The sequence below is a fragment of the Artemia sp. Qi Xiang Cuo genome, chromosome 12 (genome assembly GCF_049724085.1).
Source record: "Artemia sp. Qi Xiang Cuo chromosome 12, ASM4972408v1, whole genome shotgun sequence".
NCBI lineage: Eukaryota > Metazoa > Arthropoda > Branchiopoda > Anostraca > Artemiidae > Artemia > Artemia sp. Qi Xiang Cuo.
In genome coordinates this window covers 32012551-32029578 of record NC_142805.1, presented here as the reverse complement: position 1 = coordinate 32029578, position 17028 = coordinate 32012551, and the positions used below count along the sequence as shown (strand labels likewise).

The 17028-nt window shown below is 33.7% G+C and overlaps 1 long non-coding RNA gene and 1 pseudogene across 2 annotated transcripts in view; one reads left to right on the top strand and one right to left on the bottom strand.

Annotated features, from left to right (window-relative positions):
- LOC148946019 (uncharacterized) overlaps positions 1–14655 on the bottom strand; it is a 33756-nt gene extending 19101 nt beyond the window's left edge. For both annotated transcript variants that reach the window (XR_016142527.1, XR_016142528.1), the window contains exon 1: positions 14553–14655. This is a non-coding gene — a long non-coding RNA (uncharacterized LOC148946019). The remainder of the gene's footprint in view (positions 1–14552) is intronic.
- On the top strand, positions 11701–12634 carry LOC148946020 (uncharacterized; annotated as a pseudogene).
- Positions 14656–17028: the final 2373 nt, after the last annotated feature.

Genomic DNA, 17028 nt, shown 5'->3' with positions numbered 1-17028 from the left:
ATGAATGTACAACAAACACATCAAACCTAAAAACAAAATGAGGAGATTACCAAGACTAGCAGCATATCAACATGGGTGATTGACCTGCAAAAATTGTAATGAAAAAAAAACTACATTTTTAGGCCACAATTTTTTCCCATAGGAAAAACTAAATGGGTGCAAAACTTTCATAAAGGATTTGTTGAAACAATTTACAAGAGTAAAGGAAAAAATCACAGCCTGCATTCCAGGTAAAATAGTATTTTGTGTTTCCTATCTAAGTATGAGAGGAAGGGATAATGATTAATTCCCCATTCTTAATATTTCCCAAAAATAATACTTTTAGCTGAAAACTAGGCTTTGAAGAGTTTTTAAATAATTTAACATCTTCTAAACACAGGTTTTATTACCTTTTTCCTACTGAAATTCCTTATTTCCTACTTCCCATAAGTTTGGTTTGTGGGTTATGCGGAATCAAAGAGGATTAGTTTTTTGGTTGCTTTTTTTGTTGGTTGGTTGCACTTTTGGATCCTAGTAGGTAACAATTCCTTATTTGTTTACCGATTTTGAACTGCTAGCGCCTACTGCAAGCCCCAGTGCCTTTTTATGCTTTAAAATTGATAATGTATGATTTTGAGGCACAAAATAACAATTTTAACTGAAAAAGGTATCAGCTGGACTGCATGCAAGCTAACCTCTAACCACAGCCTCTGAACATGCAAAAATAGGAACTTCAGACAGGTGTTTTCTTTGGCCAGAGGGGGGAGGTATTTGCACTAATATTGATGGGGCTAATAGAGAAGAGATAATAGACAGGTGATAGATGTGCTGAAATAGTTCAAGTCCTGGTGTTGCTGAATATTTGGTTTGGAACAAGGGTTAGCAACAAGGCCGTATCCAGAGGGGTGGTTAGGGGGTCTTGAATCCCCCACCCTCCAAAACTTTTTTTTTGTATCTTAAAAAATTAAGAACAATGGGTATAAAACTATTTTTTTTGGGTTTTTTTATTTTGTTTTTTGTAACCTCCCCCCCCCCCGAAAAAAAATCTTCGAGTAGAAACCCCCTCCGAAAAAAAAATTCCTGGGTACGGCCTTGGTTAGCAATGAACTGTATAACCTAAGTCAGAATTGACCTAGCTTCAAATGGGTACCTGGAGAAGTGTAGGGGGAAAAACACTAGAAGCATCAGATGATTTGCCCACAACCATGCACAGTAGGTAGTAGTAGTAGTAGTAGTAGTTTCCTGTTTGTTTTTTTCTAGAAGGGCTAAGGGCTGGCCAGACCATAATAGAGAGGTGCGTAATAGCTAATTCGAAAGTTACTTAAATTTTTAAATGCCCATTTTAAGTGAAAAAAAATATTGGTGGGCAAATAGCCCCCCTCCTTACCGGACCCCTCCACCCACACTAGTCCCAGGACAATTTTGAGAGATCCATTTTGTTTAACATAGTTACAAGGTCCGATATAGATGGTTTTGATAATGATAAGGCCCTCCATAGTCCCGGGGATGAGCTGTCTGTGGTATCGGGCGAATTGATCTCGTGCGCAGTTGTATCGCATGTATCGTAACGGGACTATCGGTCTCGGTATCCGTTATTGTTTTTTTTTCAGTTATTTTCTAGGTTCATTTTTTAAAGCATGTCCCGGCAAGGAATCATGGTTGCAGCAGCAGCTTCAGCATAGTAAAGAGTGAACCACAGCCCATAGTAACCAAAAGTTAAAAAACGCGTTTTTAGAAAAATTGCCAAGTGAAAAAAATTCCCATCTGACACTGACTCAGGAATGTTAACTATTATTTCGGTTCGTCTTAAAAGTATAAGTTTATTGCAAAAAAACAAATGTATGGTGATTTCGAAAAAAACCTCAAACCCCTCGAAAATGGTATCAGATCAAAATGAAAAGTATACCATTGGAATCAAGATGGTCAGAAAACCTTGTACAGGAAATTGCAGTCCCCCTCCCCTTCAACAACAAGTAAAATAACTTTTTTGCATGGTTAGCACTTATCTGTCTCCTGTTTTGTTTTTTTTTTCTTTCTTTTTTTTAAACAGGTCGATAGAGCTGCCAAAACAACATAGAGATAATATTAATGGTTCATTCAAAAGCTTTTCCTCATATTTAAATGCTTCTTATATATTCTGCCATATGCAAGTGCCATATGGCACTAAAATGGAACTTTTTGTGCAATTTCTCAAGGGGTGGCACTAGCAGGATATAAGAACATTGTTGACAGATCTTTTATAGCTCCTATAAAAGATATTGCCCATATCTACGTCTTTGATATAAATTCCACCATAATCAAGTTCCAAATGGCACCAAAAATGGTACTTTTGAAGTCATGTCTCAAGTAGAAAAGCTGGGGCTATTGGGCTAGCAGAACTTATAAAAGTGATGTTTAATGACTCATTTGAAAGCTATTGCTCTTATATACGTGTTTTTTTGTTTTTTTTATTTTTTTTTTTTTACATTTGTAAGTGCGATACAGCACTGAAAACAACACTTATGGTGCCACTTCTTAAGTGGAAAATCTTGGAAGCATAAAACGGTACTATTATAATAATTATGGTCCAAAACCCTTAACTGGAGGTTTGCAAGAACACCTCCTGCAAATTCCTCCTCCAGTCCTCCTTAATAAGCTACGCAATTACAGTCCTACAAACACCAATATATTAAATTAAATTATTAGAGGCATGGTTCTGTCAGTACAGCGCTAGACTTAAAATCAGATTATCATGCGTTCGATTCCAGCTTGGATTTATTTTTTTTCAATCGTTGTTTGTACCTTCTTATGTTAAATTTTAAGATAATCCACTATTTTTTTATACGTGACGCACTCATTTTTTTAAAGCATATCCTGGGACGGCAGATTTTAAACCAATTACTCAGATCCACATGCTTTTTTTATCAATTTTACCATCCAAAAATGCTATACAGAAATAAAAAAACGGCACTTTTGGTACCACTTCGTAAGTGGAAGAGTTTGGAAGTATTAAACGGTAGTTAATGAAGCATAAAACTCCAGTTAAGGTCCAAAGCCCTTAACTGGAGGTTTATAAGATCCCCTCAAATATACTCCCCCTCCAGGCGCTCTTAGTAAGTTTCATAAATCGTCTAGTCATATTAAAAGTAATAGATTTTTGCAAAAACAAATTAACTAAAACTAAAAACTTTTCAACTGAACATCTACCAGCAATTAAGCTTGATTGATCAACAGTTTTGAATTGAACCTTCAAACTTCACTCGGTGATGAAGCCTGTGTGCTAGTTCTAACAGCGGTAATTGAGGGGGAACAAGCGTCCTTGCCCCCTTAGTTTTTCTCTTGCCTAGGTTTTGAAATTACGTTTTTTTGTTCATTTAATTGGAAAAGACACTTGTTTCATTTAAAAAAGTTGGGGAAACAACCAAAAGTGCACTTTGTGGGAATGTGCTATCAAGTCAAATTTATAAAAAGCGATTAAGTATAAATATAAGCTTTTAAATGAGCCCTTAAATAGCTTTCTTTTGTTACAGTAGCCTTCTAGTTTCTGCTATACATTAGGTGATTTATAAAGCCCTGTCTTCATTATGGCTTTCTCAGGCAAAGTTGGCAGAGTAAAAACAGCTTTTTGCTCATCAAAAAACAAACGTTCCTGAAAAACATGTATTGTTTTGTGAAGTATGGATAATGAGCTTTATGTTATAGACTGAAAGTTTTTCTTAGCTGTCAAGGTTGTTTGCAGTATTTTTTAGAGGTGTCTTATCTCCCCTAGATTGGTGATAATTAGAAATTATATTAAAAATAAGTTTTCAACTGAAACTAAGAAGTGACATTCAAACTCTAAACAAACATACATTATTCCGTATAAATAAAAAAGATCATGGCAGCGTTGTTTCTACATTTAATCAAAAACGAGCGAAGTTTATTTTTAAAAAGCCAAGTTTTCCCAATGGAAGTAAAGAGCAAAGTTGAAACTTAAAACAGACAAAAAATATTGCTTCACATTTTATTTAATATACATTAATATAACTAGTACAAATTAACCAATTAATTATGTTTCCCTATGCTTTTAGGATTATACAAAACTAATGCTTTACTGAAAACAAAATAATATAGGAGTTTTTGTACAGTAAAAGTAAACCAATTAAGGACACTTTTTGTAGAATCAAAATATTATCAATCCCTTATAAGATAAAGCAACAATCCATTTTAGGACTTTCTTTAGTTATTTTTTTTTTACATTTAATTTGATATCACTTCTGAAAAATGGCTCAGTTCAATATCTGGCTCTCGTTTTGGTTCTTAAAAGGACATGTCATGATTAGTTTGTACACAAGTTCAAAGTAAAGCCATCGTGATAGTATTAGGACTATAGACTAGCTTTAAAATTTGTATCATAGCTTGAAATTAACTCTTGTATAGAGAGAAAGAATTGGATTTCCAGAGTTCATATAATATCTTATTTGATCTTCATTTCAATTGATGCTAAAGCATATTTCTTACAATTTAAGACTGTATATTACCCACTGTTGGTATTATAGCTGGTGAGAGCAAAATGCTGCTTGATAAATCAATCCAATATTTCTATATGTTGTTCAATTCCTTTGTGGTTATTAACAAATATTTAGTTTTAGGTTTATGTTTTTAATATAATTTTAATTGTATACTGAAAGTTACTAATGTTGCAACTGGTGTAAGACTATGAAAAGCTTTATAGATTTGTTTAGTCTTGTTAGGCTACATACTCACTTTTGACTCTTAAATCAATAATCCTGTTTTTAGTACTTGACTTTTGTGTTTTTAGTAAAGCTCTAGTTTTGTATAGTCCTAAAAGCATAGGGAAACATAATTAGTTAGTTTATTTGTTCTAGTCAATATATATTAAATAGGCTATCACGTAATAATTTTTTTTTCCATTTTAAGTTTGAACTTGGCTCTTTACTTAAATTGTAAAAACTTTGTTTTTTTTTAGATTAATTTTGTTTAATATACGTATGATGTGCTGTTAGTGAATTTTAGCTGCATGGTACTGGACATTCTGAAGTTTATGATGTGTCACAAAAATAGGTGTTTTTTTGTTTTTTTTAAATATCAGCTTTCTTTTAGGAGTTAGGGATCTTTTTTATAGATATTAAAACTTGTTTGTTGAGCGGCATAATGTTAATGTAACAAGGAATTACATCAGTCCCCAATATGCCAATTATGATTCTCAACAGATAAAACACTACAGCATGTCTTGTTTGATTGCAAGCCACAGTGTGAGGAGATTATTACCCTCAAAGTGTCTCTGCTCTATAGCTAAATTCATAATACTTTTATTGCAATCCTAGTTTCCAACCTCTCTCCTCATTATGGCAGAGAGATATTTAAGTCATTTATTTGAGATCCTAAAGAAGAGACAAATTTACTAGTGGCTACTATGTGGTTGCAGGTGCTAGAGGTTTTGAAGTTTTGACAGTTTGAGGTGCAAGAAGAGATTTAAAAATTAATGCAAAAAAGACAAGTTGCTTAGGCTAGGAATAAATGAGGATGAGGAGGTAATGTTGAGTTATAAGAAGACTGATAAGTGGATATTGTCACTTATATGAGTACTATTATAAGTATATACCATATATTTGTAGCACTATTAGTATATATAGCACATACTACTACTACTAATAATAACTCACTGCAGAACCAAGCCACCTGAGGGCAACACAGCTACGCATGCTCCTCCTCCATTCCAATCTATTCAAAGCCTCACCTTTTGCACCCTCCCAAGAAGTTCCTCTCTCCTTACAATATCATCCCACCCTATTTGGGAACAAATTGCTTTTTGTTTGGCCTTAGGCCGTTGGCCAATAAGGACTATATTTAGCAACATACTTCATCTGCATAATGTTTCCTAAGCATTTCAGTGTTTCTCTCAATTTCTCTGGAAAACATCTAGCAAATTCTCCTCTGTTTTTTTTTAGCATCCATGCTTCAGAACCACACTTGGCCAGTGTCATGACTGTAGCTCCTGATATTCTAATTATGGTTTGCAGGCTTATCTTCCTGTTTTTCCAAACTTTTTTCAACTGTGAAATAACACCCTGGGCCTTTGCTATCCTACTTTTAACATTTTCACTGCACCCAATGTCTTTACTAATAATACAACCAAGGTAAGTGAAGCTGCCCACCTGATCAATATTCTTGTTACCCAACATGACCTCATCACCTTCACTTATTGCTTGTCTCAACAACATAGTCTTCTTAACGTCAATTTTTAAGTGATTAGAGGGAAGCTAACCCCCCTCTCACACAAACCTATTCCCCAAGCACATCCAATCAAAATTTTGAGATAGCCATTTTGTTCAACATAATTGAAAGTTCTGGACATTAGGTCTTTTAGAATGACAACCCCCCCTCAAAGCCCTCAGGGCAAGGGTTGTAAGTTATGCTTTGGGGGCATGTAAGGTTTTTATAGAAAGTGTTGTTGTAAAAACTTCAAAAAGGGCTCGTTCGGTGGGATATTGAAATGGCTAGTGCCCTTTTTAATAGTGGAAAGTGATTGGAGTGCAACTAACCTCCCTTCCATGCCCACGATTTCCCAAAACACATCCAGTCAAAATTTTGAGATAGCCATTTTGTTCAATGCAGTTGAAAGGTCTGGAAATTATGTCGTTGAGCTGGACACTCCCCCCAGAGCCTTCAGGACAAGGGTTGTAAGTTATACCCTGGGGGCATATAAGGTTTTTATAGAAAGCGTTGTTGTAGAAACTTCAAAAGGGCTCATTTGATTGGAAATTTAAAGGGCTAGTGCCATTTTTAATAGTCGAAAGTGATTGAGGCAACTAACACCCCTTCCACTCCCACCATTTATCCAGACACATCCAATGAAAATATTGAGATAGCCATTTTTTTCAAAGTAGTTGAAATGTCTGGAAATTATATCTTTGAGGATGACACTCCCCTCACAGCCCTCAGGGTAAGGGTTGTAAGTTATGCCCTGGGGGCATATAAGGTTTTTATAAGCTTTGTCATAGAAACATGAAAAAGGGCCTCTCATGCCCACCATTTCCCCAAACATATCCAATCAAAATTTTGAGATAACATAATTTGCACTTTACTGAAAAAAAAATACAAATGAATATGCATTGTCAGTATAATATGCATAAACTGATATTTATTAATCAAAATATTAATATTATTTGATTTATTAAAGTTATAAAAGTAAAAACATTTATATTTATTTCAGTAAAGTGCAAATTATTTTCTGGCCTTGGGAAGGCATGGGTTTTGAGCCTACTCGTGTTAATTTCTGCTTGTTTTGAGTTTGACTTGGTTATTTATTGTAATTTCTGTTTGTTTTGGGTTTCATTTATTAATCAATGCTGATTTGTAGTTTCATGCTGGGTAGATTATTTGATTTTCTTTCTGTTAATTTTTGGTTTAATGGAGTTCTTTACTTTTCTTTTAAAAACTTGTTTTGTGTAAAAAGTTTATTTTAATTAAATGTAGAAAAAAGAAAAGACAGACAGTCTGAGTAATTGAGAGTCAAAAGGTTTAAACGGCATGGGTCAATGGTGGGAGTAAGTCTGACTCTCTTATTGGACAAATACTTGTGCGTTAGTTTCTTGAAAGGCACAACTGCCTAGAGTCTCAGGTGGGTTGACCAAGAATTTAAAATTGACATAGGACCATTAGATTGCCTGGAATGAGAGGCAAACAAGGCACACCCACCTATGGTCTTAGAAAAGCTGACCCAGAATTTAGAATTGACACAGGGCCATTAATTTGCTTGTAATAACAGGCCCAAAATCATTTAAAACCATCTTCATCTTCCAAATAGTATCTAGTCAGTGCCCAAGATCAGTACTGCATCCTGAGAAAATTTTAATTTTGATAATGTGAAAGAAAAAAAATCATCCAAAGGTTTTTTTTATTATTCAATAAAATTAATCTTTGAATATAACAGCATCTTTCATAAGGCCTACAAAGATATGGTGAGCTGTTGTGGGAATCAATTTTCACAGATAGGGAGTCATGACTAAATCATTGTCATAATAAATGATCAAGGACTTCGCTTAAAAAACACAAGACAGTGACTGGCTAGTAGCTAATATTGGTTTCAGGATATTTTCCTTGCTTGAGGATAGAAACAATATTGAAGCTTAAAAGGGCATGGGAGGGGACTGGCTACCCTTTCACCATTTTGAACATTCCACTCAGCTTATCCTAAGAGTTTAAACTTAATTCCCTCAGCTGTTCTTGAGATAATGCAGGTATGTGTTCTTGTAAATGTCTTCTTATCCTCTTGATGCACAGAGTATCTTTTGCTCTAGTTAAAGCTGCTCCCTGAACAGTTCTGAGTTTGAATATCATCAGCCACTCCTTAGATATTGCTTGTATTTCCTTTTCAAAACCAGAAGGAAACAAGTTTTTTTTTTATTATGCTTGACATCCTTCTTGACATAATACTAATTGAAAAAATAGGTAAGTATGTTATGAACAGCAGATGTAAAATGACTAAAATAGAGCTGGGCAATGTATCTCCTTGAGCAAAAACTAATTGTCATCCAATAAAAGAAACAGCATAGCAGAATTTCAAATTTAACGGTCTATATGATTTTTTTAAATATAGGGAAAATCAAAATTTATAAGAGGGGGGGGCGGTAAGGACCGATTATTTATAAAGGGTAAAAAAAATTACCTGCTTTTTTTTTTTTTTCTCTTCTTTAAATATACAAAAATTTAATGTCCAATAGTGTATTATAAATTATTATTTAAAATATAGCCTTTATACACGAAAATAAAATTAATATAAAAATACTGAATTTATGTAATTAAAAATTTTTACTAGTGTTTCTTTCTTAAATTTTGTATGTAGCATAAAATAGTATCTAGTATTAGTAGAGAGGGGGGTCTTTGTATTGACAATAATATTTTGACATATATTTAAAAGAGTACTTAAATAGTAGTGCTGTTTTTAAATTTTAAGATCTATAACAAAATTACAGGAAATCAAAAAAAAAAAAAAAATATGGAAACAACTTCAAAAAAATAATAGACAATTAGTTATATCATTCCTAGAATATCTTTCCTGGTTATTTTTTTGATTAATAATCTGTTATGGTGAGACAGTGTTTATCAAAAATTATGTCCTAGTGACCAAGAAAGATTTTGTTGGTCAACATTGCTGATGAAAATGACCACAATTGAAATTGCTGTTAGTCAAACTTGTGAGTTAAATGAAGTAGAAATTGCAAAGTAGAATACCATGGGAATTTTTTGTTCTTATAATCTTAGAAGAGAAAGAAGAATCACTTCATCATAAGTAGATGTATATTTAGGGAGACAGAGGGGGCACTTGCCCCAGGTGCAGAAATTTTAGGGACACAAGTTTCCAAATTGATAATCTATAAGTTATAATCATTATGTAACTTTCTTTGTTTTAAAATAAACTAGTGGGTGCAGTTGGAAAAATTTTATTAATAAATGAAAGTTTGATTAACATTTGGCCTAGAAATTTTATGAAATTGACTTTGAATTAATGCTATTTATTTTTGTTAATGATAAAAATCTGTGTTAAGGCAAAATTTCTGTTAATCCAAAATTGCTGAAAAACAAATCTGTCATCATGATTCAGTATGATTAACAATGTGTTCACCAGAGAAGGCCAAAAGGCAGATTACTTTACTCCTCATCCCTGGTAAAGCCTCTGATCTAATATTTTACCCAACATGAAATTTATAGTTGGACACAATATTAAAAGGCACAGTGGGTGATTTATTTATGTTTTTACTAGCAAATAAATCTAGATACAAAAAACAAATCCCAGGTTAAAAGGATGACATAAACTCTACTGGAACCACTTCAACTTAATTGCTGGGTCTACTTAAAGTAAATTAAATAATTTCTCTGATAAGAATAAATTAAGAATTTTGTTATTATTGTTGTAAACCTGGGTATAATTTAGAAGCAGAATCTAATACCAAGATTATGAAATCATTTCCTTTTTCTTTTTAACAAGTGACCATTTTTAAAGGAAGTATGTTAATAAAATAAGAGTAGAACCATTAGACTCATTTTTTTTTCAACTCTTTCTAGTATCATATTTTCTTTTCTAACAGTTAACATTACCTCTCCCCCTCAAAGTTTCAGGTGTGTCCCTGAGAAATATACTTCTTTGTTATTAGGCTGTTTATCTCATGATGCATCATTTTTTCCTTATTTAAATGGTTTCTGTGCATTCTTACCCATGAAAACCAATCCGCTTAAATGATTCCTAATACAATTGTTTTATAAAAATATTATATATAAATGTGAATAGTAACAGAAACAAAGGTGAATTTTTAACAGATCATATTATTAACTTACAAATAAAGCAAACATACCACTCAATGCCTTTTTTATGCTCTTTCCAAATATAATAATCATGTTTGTCGGAAATGAATTTTATCTCCACCCCTACATATAGGGGAGACCAGCTCACCTTGACCACTGCCCAGGTTCGTCATTTCAAAATTACTCGAACACATAGCGTTCAAAACCCAGGAAACTTTGCCAATGGAAGAGCCATCTACTAGTGATACTTTATTAGTGCAGAGAATTTGCCTTCAGTTGTAAGTAAATTTTTTAATAATTGGTATTTTTTTTCCTGCAGAATACTATATTTTATGTCTTAGAAAAAAGCTATTCAAGAGCTATTTTAAAAGATTTGGTAATTGTCTGTTACCTAATATATCTCTCAGTTTATGCTACCACTCTCCTTAAAAGTATTTGGCACCATCTATCAAGAATTAGAGATTAGATCAAAACTTCATGTTGATGGCCCTTTGCCCACGTTTGCCACAAATATCCGGCTCAGGTTCGCCAGCCTAGGGTATGGTGAACCATGGCTGGCGAACCTGGGCTGGTGAGCTTTCATTTTGTTTTCATTGTAGTAGTTTGTTATGTGTTGTTGTACTATTCTGTATTTTACTAGTTCTGTATTTTTCAGAAATATTGTGTATTTTACTAGTAATATTCTGTGTTTTACTAGCCTATCTAAATGAAGAGTTGTTACTGGCAATAATAATAGGATAAAAACAATTGGATCGAGTCGATTTGCATGCCCAGAAGTTGCGACATTCATTCGAAATTTAAGAGCTTGTTAGGTTGATGTGACATTTGACAAAGAATATTAATACAAAACGTAATACCTTTAGGTTACTACGTAAAAAAGACCTCTTGAAATTTTATTTGATCTTTCAAGTTCAAGACACATCATATTTCTGATAAAAACAAACAGAGGAATCCAACTAACATATTCTAAAAGATTGAAGTAGTCATTGTTGTTTCATTGCCAAAATAAGTAGGTTATACATCATGACAAAAGACAAGGCTGAAAACATTGAAAAATTTAAGACTGGATATGTAGGCTAAACTTCTTCTGCAAAAGTCTTTAATGTTACATCAAGCATATTGGTGCATTATTCTGTATTTTATAAATAGTATATTTTCTTTTGTTTTCAGAAATCATGCGAACGCCAAAGCCTGCTACAGAAAGGAAAAAAGGTACGACTGAACCACAACTGCTTCGTGAAGCTGTGCTAGAAGTCATTGAGAAGCAAGTTCCAAAGGCAACAGCTTCAAGAAAATACCAGATTCCTCGTGGAACCTTACAAGATTATGTTAAAAGAATCAGCAAGAACGGCCTGGAGGTTAGAAGTTTGCCTCTCTCTTTTTTTTTCACCACGATACGCCACTCATAGTATTTTTACCGACGAACAAGAACGGGCTCTTGTCAAATACCTGCAAATAATATGCCATATGCATTATGGACTATCACCACTCAAGCTACGTCAACTTTGTTACAAATACGCCACGTCGAAGCAGCTTAAAATTCCAGATTCATGGACTTGTGGTGAGAAAAATCAAGCTGCGGGAGAGGATTGGTATCGGGGGTTTATGCAGCGACACCCCGAGCTTACAATCCGACAGGCAGAAGCTACCAGTCTCGGAAGGGCTACTGCCTTCAACCGCTTTACAGTTCAGCAGTTCTTTAACAATCTTTGGACTCTATACAATCGTCACTGCTTTAGCCCAGAAAATATTTGGAACGTCGATGAGACAGGATTATCGACTGTTCACAAGCCAGGCACTGTCATTGCTGAAAAGGGCCAAAGGCAAGTTGGAAAGGTAACGTCTGGCGAAAGAGGGCAGAATATCACGCTTTGTATCTGTGTTAGCGCTATTGGAAATACAGTTCCTCCAATGATGATTTTTCCCAGAAAAACGTGCCCTGATATCCTACTAAAGGGAGCTCCACCAGTGACCATTGGGTTCGGAAATAAAAAAAGCTTCTGGATGGATGACGACCGAGCTCTTTGTTATTTGGGTGAACCACTTTATTAGTCATGTAAAACTAGCAAAATCAAAACCTGTTCTTCTTATTTTGGACAATCATATTACCAGATATTCTAGCGATCTGCTTGAGCTGGCTAAGGAGAATGGTGTTAATCTTTTAACCGTGCCCCCACATACGACTCATAAACTGCAGCCTCTGGATCGCTCCGTTATGTTTCCGATTAAGGCATACTACAATCGAGAAGCCGAAGCTTTTATGAGCAGAAACAAATGCAAAACCATAGCCATTGCTAATGTTGCAGAAATTCTTGGCTCATCTTACTTCAAGCCTGTTACTCAAGAAAGCACAATCAGCGGGTTCCGCTGAACAGGAATTCATCCATTCAACCCAGAAATTTTTCAAGACCACGAATACCTAAGTTCATCCATTTCCGATAGAGCAGAAGTACCGCCACTGGCCCCTTTCAGCTCAGAAGGTAACTCTGCGCGATATTCAGAAGCACCATGTGCAAGTGAACCACCCCTGAGAGACTCAAGTCCAGAACAGCTGCCTGTTACAATATCTGGTTCTGTTAACGATAGCTATTCAGAAATTATAGATCTTTTCCCATTGCCGAAAGGATCTCCCAGGAAGCAGAAAAGAAGAACATAAAATAGAAAGAAAACAAAATCTTAACAGATACTCCATTAAAAGACATAATTCCGCAAGAGGTTGAAAAGAAAAACAAGAAACAATGCGATCTAGAAATGAAGAAATTAAGCAAGACAGTTGCAAATCACTATAAATTTCCAAAAAAGAAGCGATTTCACGAAGCAGTTGAGTATGAAAGCAGCTCTGAAGATTTTGTAGTTGATTCTGATTGTTGCAGTGACGAGAGTCTAATGTTGGCGATGTCGAGGCTGAAACTGAAATATCTGCAGAGATTACAGTCGGTGATTTCATTCTCACTGGAATCGATGGGAAAAGAAGTGGGAAAACAAACTATGTTGCGTCGGTGCTAGAAATCAATGGTGATAATCTTGATGTCAAATTTCTCAAAAAGGTTGAACCAAACAAGATTGTTTATACAGATGAACAGGCTTTTGTAGAGAGACAATCAGTGGAAATTAAACTTGATCAACCCGTCTCATGCGGAGGGACTAAAAGGCAATCAGAAAAGCTGACATTTGGTGATCTTTCCGCAAAGGCTACAATATAAAATGATCAGACAAATGTAATATGAGTTACCTGTATTAAATTTTCTTATACCAATAGCTGATGAGTATTAAACATATTCTTAAATGAGAATGGCTCTTCTGATTTTTTTAAAAGTGGTTTTCAATGCTTGGCAAACCAGAAACGGGGGATGGCGAAGCTCTACCGGGGTCGTACAGGTTCGCCATATCTGACCAAGGTCATTGTTCTTTGAATTATGGCTATAACTGATAGGCTAAAAAAATATCAAAATTTTGCTTGATGTCCTGAATGTGTAGGTACATTTTGGTTGGAAAAAGTTGACCGTAGATTGACTAGCATAGTAGAAAAAAATTATTTTCTAAAAAAGTGATGAATGTGGGCGGGTCTCCCCTACCAATTCAGGGTATATATTTGCACATTAGGGGGTGGGGGTAAATTTAATTTCTGATGTAAATGGGAGGTAAGTTTAAAATTTACCCCAGCTCCCCTAATGTGCAAATATATACCCTGAATTGGTATATATAGGGGAGGGGATAAAATTCATTTCTGACAAACATGATTATTATATTTGGAAAGAGCATAAAAAAAAGGCATCAAGTGGTATATTCACTTTATTTGTAAGTAAATAATATGATTTTGTAAAAATTTACTGAAACAAATAGGCCTATGATAAGACGAGTAACAGAAACATGCAGGTAAGAATTTTGTTGTTGGGTGTTTCTTTAACTTTAAAACACACTCAATCCTAGCATATTTTAATTAGGCTAAAAGTGGTGATGAACTATAACCTTGATATTTTTTTCAGATTTGATTTTGATGAAGTATCAAAGGAAGTCAGCCTATTGATCAAAAGTAGACTGAAGATCACACTAGGCTTGCACTAACAACATGTTTATACCCTCTACTCTAACTCTGAGAATGGTGTTCACCCTGGTAAGCAATTCTAATAGTCCTAATGAATAAAAACTCCCTAAGCTAGATTTTCACCATGATAGTAGCCTAGGCCTAATTGTATTGAGAACCTAGCCTAATGCCTAGCAACCTTAACATTCATGTTATAGATTGTTTCTATGCATTTATAAATTTTGTTTTCAAGCTTTCCACATACAAGTAGAACACGAGCTGCTTCTTCCAGGTCATTAGTAGCACGAACGACATCCATTCTGTTAGCGAAAGTCTTTCAGTTTCTCATGCCATGGATCTGATTTTTAAATCAACTTATTTAATAGTAAAACGTTTATAAGTACAAGCGAAAATGCTGCAATACACGAAAAATTCAAGAATAAGCCAAATATTCAGATTCTGTCGACTGGAGTGACACAAGACAATATATATATATATATATATATATATATATATATATATATATATATATATATATATATATATATATATATATATATATATATATATATATATATATATATATATATATATATATATATATATATATATATATATATATATATATATATATATATATATATATATATATATATATATATATATATATATATTTTTTTTTTTTTTTTTTTTTTTTTTTTTTTTTCTTTATATATATATATATATATATATATATATATATATATATATATATATATATATATATATATATATATATATATATATATATATATATATATATATATATATATATATATATATATATATATATATATATATATATATATATATATATATATATATATATATATATATATATATATATATATATATATATATATATATATATATATATATATATATATATATATATCCAGAAATCTGCTTTAAAGAATTGTAATCTCCTAACATCATAAGTTGTGCTATGGGGCGAAACTTACAAAGTTTGATAGAAAATGCGCGAACCAAAAAATTGATAGTTCCTGCCTGGTGTTGCAAATTGATTTTTAGTCAGGGAATTGGGATTTCTGTCAGGTTTGCAAATGGTCTTTAAGGAAAATCCTATGTGTCTGAACTTAAGATGCAATTACACTATGCGGAAAACCGTGTAGAGGGGATCCTACGTTTTTCCATGCAGATTGAACAATTTTATTTTCAAGTTTAATACTATGTAGGTCATCGTTATTTTCAAGTTTAATACTTCGCGGATGATTCACGCTGACGATATGAATGTCCAAGATGAAGACGTTTGTAATAAAATTTTTTTGGAAGGTTTTGAAAATTCAGCCTGTTAGAATGGCTTTTGAAAATTAATGTTCAGAAGGCTAAATGACTTAAACTGGAAAAAAATGAATATGAAGAGGGGGTATCAGATAATGAAAAGATCAATAAATTAGACATTTTAATTTACTTAAGAAGTATTATTAGTAAATATTGTGGATCCATCACCAGGTTTTTTTCACTGTTGAAAAAAGTTTTAATGAATATGAAGATAAGTACCCTAACCAAGACCCTAATATTGTAAACCAAAGTGATGACAATAATTAGGTATGACTGTGAAACCACTGTCATCACTGTAGCTTCAAGTTTTCTAATCTTTGTTTGCAGTATTATCTTCCTATTTTTCCGCAATTTTTTCAATTGTGAAAACACATCCTGTTTCATAATTCTAAAAAGATTTAAATTAGTCCCATTAGCAGTTCCTGAAATATATTAGATACGCCCTTTTGAGAAATTTTGCATTTAAAATTTTCTGTGTCAGAAAAGTTTCAAACTTTTAAAAATATTTAAAAAACTTCTTTACTAAACTTTTTTAATCTTCTCTTTTTAATGATAAAAAATCTCAAACATTTGTTGGGAAATATTTTAAACTAATTGAAAAAGTGTGTTTTGTGGCATTTTTAATTTTATTAAAATTATGGGGTTGCTTCCAATTTTTGCAACAGAGAATAACAAAACAGCATCACAAGTTCTTAAAAGGCCGCGAGCGCCTTTGTTCGTTAGTAACCAAAGTAACCAAAGTCCATAGTAACCAAAAGTTAAAAAACGCGTTTTTAGAAAAATTGCCAAGTGAAAAAAATTCCCATCTGACACTGACTCAGAAATGTCAACTATTATTTCGGCTCGCCTTAAAAGTAAAAGTTTATTGCAAAAAAACAAATGTATGGTGATTTCGAAAAAAACCTGCTCATACCAGCAGGTATGACCCGCTTTCTTGAAGAAAACGCAAAACATAGCACGAGTAAACTTTTCTGAGTCGTTCTTTTTTGAGACGTGGACAGACGCGCCACATCTGGAGCAGGCAGGGCTATTGGAACACCCGGAAGCTAGGTGACCTTGGTTGTGGCATGGAGTAGCAATGACGGGGTAAGAAAGGGAATTCATCAGTGGGCAGTTTTTCGTAATAGATCTTCACAGCGTCCTTAAGAAATTTATCCAAATCCGATCGACAGCTGAAAAATACTTTGAACGTACGGGAACTGCCAAGCTGTTCAGACTTCGTAGCTCAGGGGATCAGTGCAGTTAGCTCGTCCGCTGATACATCAGAGGGGACTCGTTTCACTACACCAATATAGTTAGGGCTCTTTGTGGCAGCAGAAATCTGCGGCTGGTTGGTCTTGATTGACTCAACAATGGTTTCAGCTGTGTTTTTTGAGCAAACCACTACTTTCCAGTCCAAT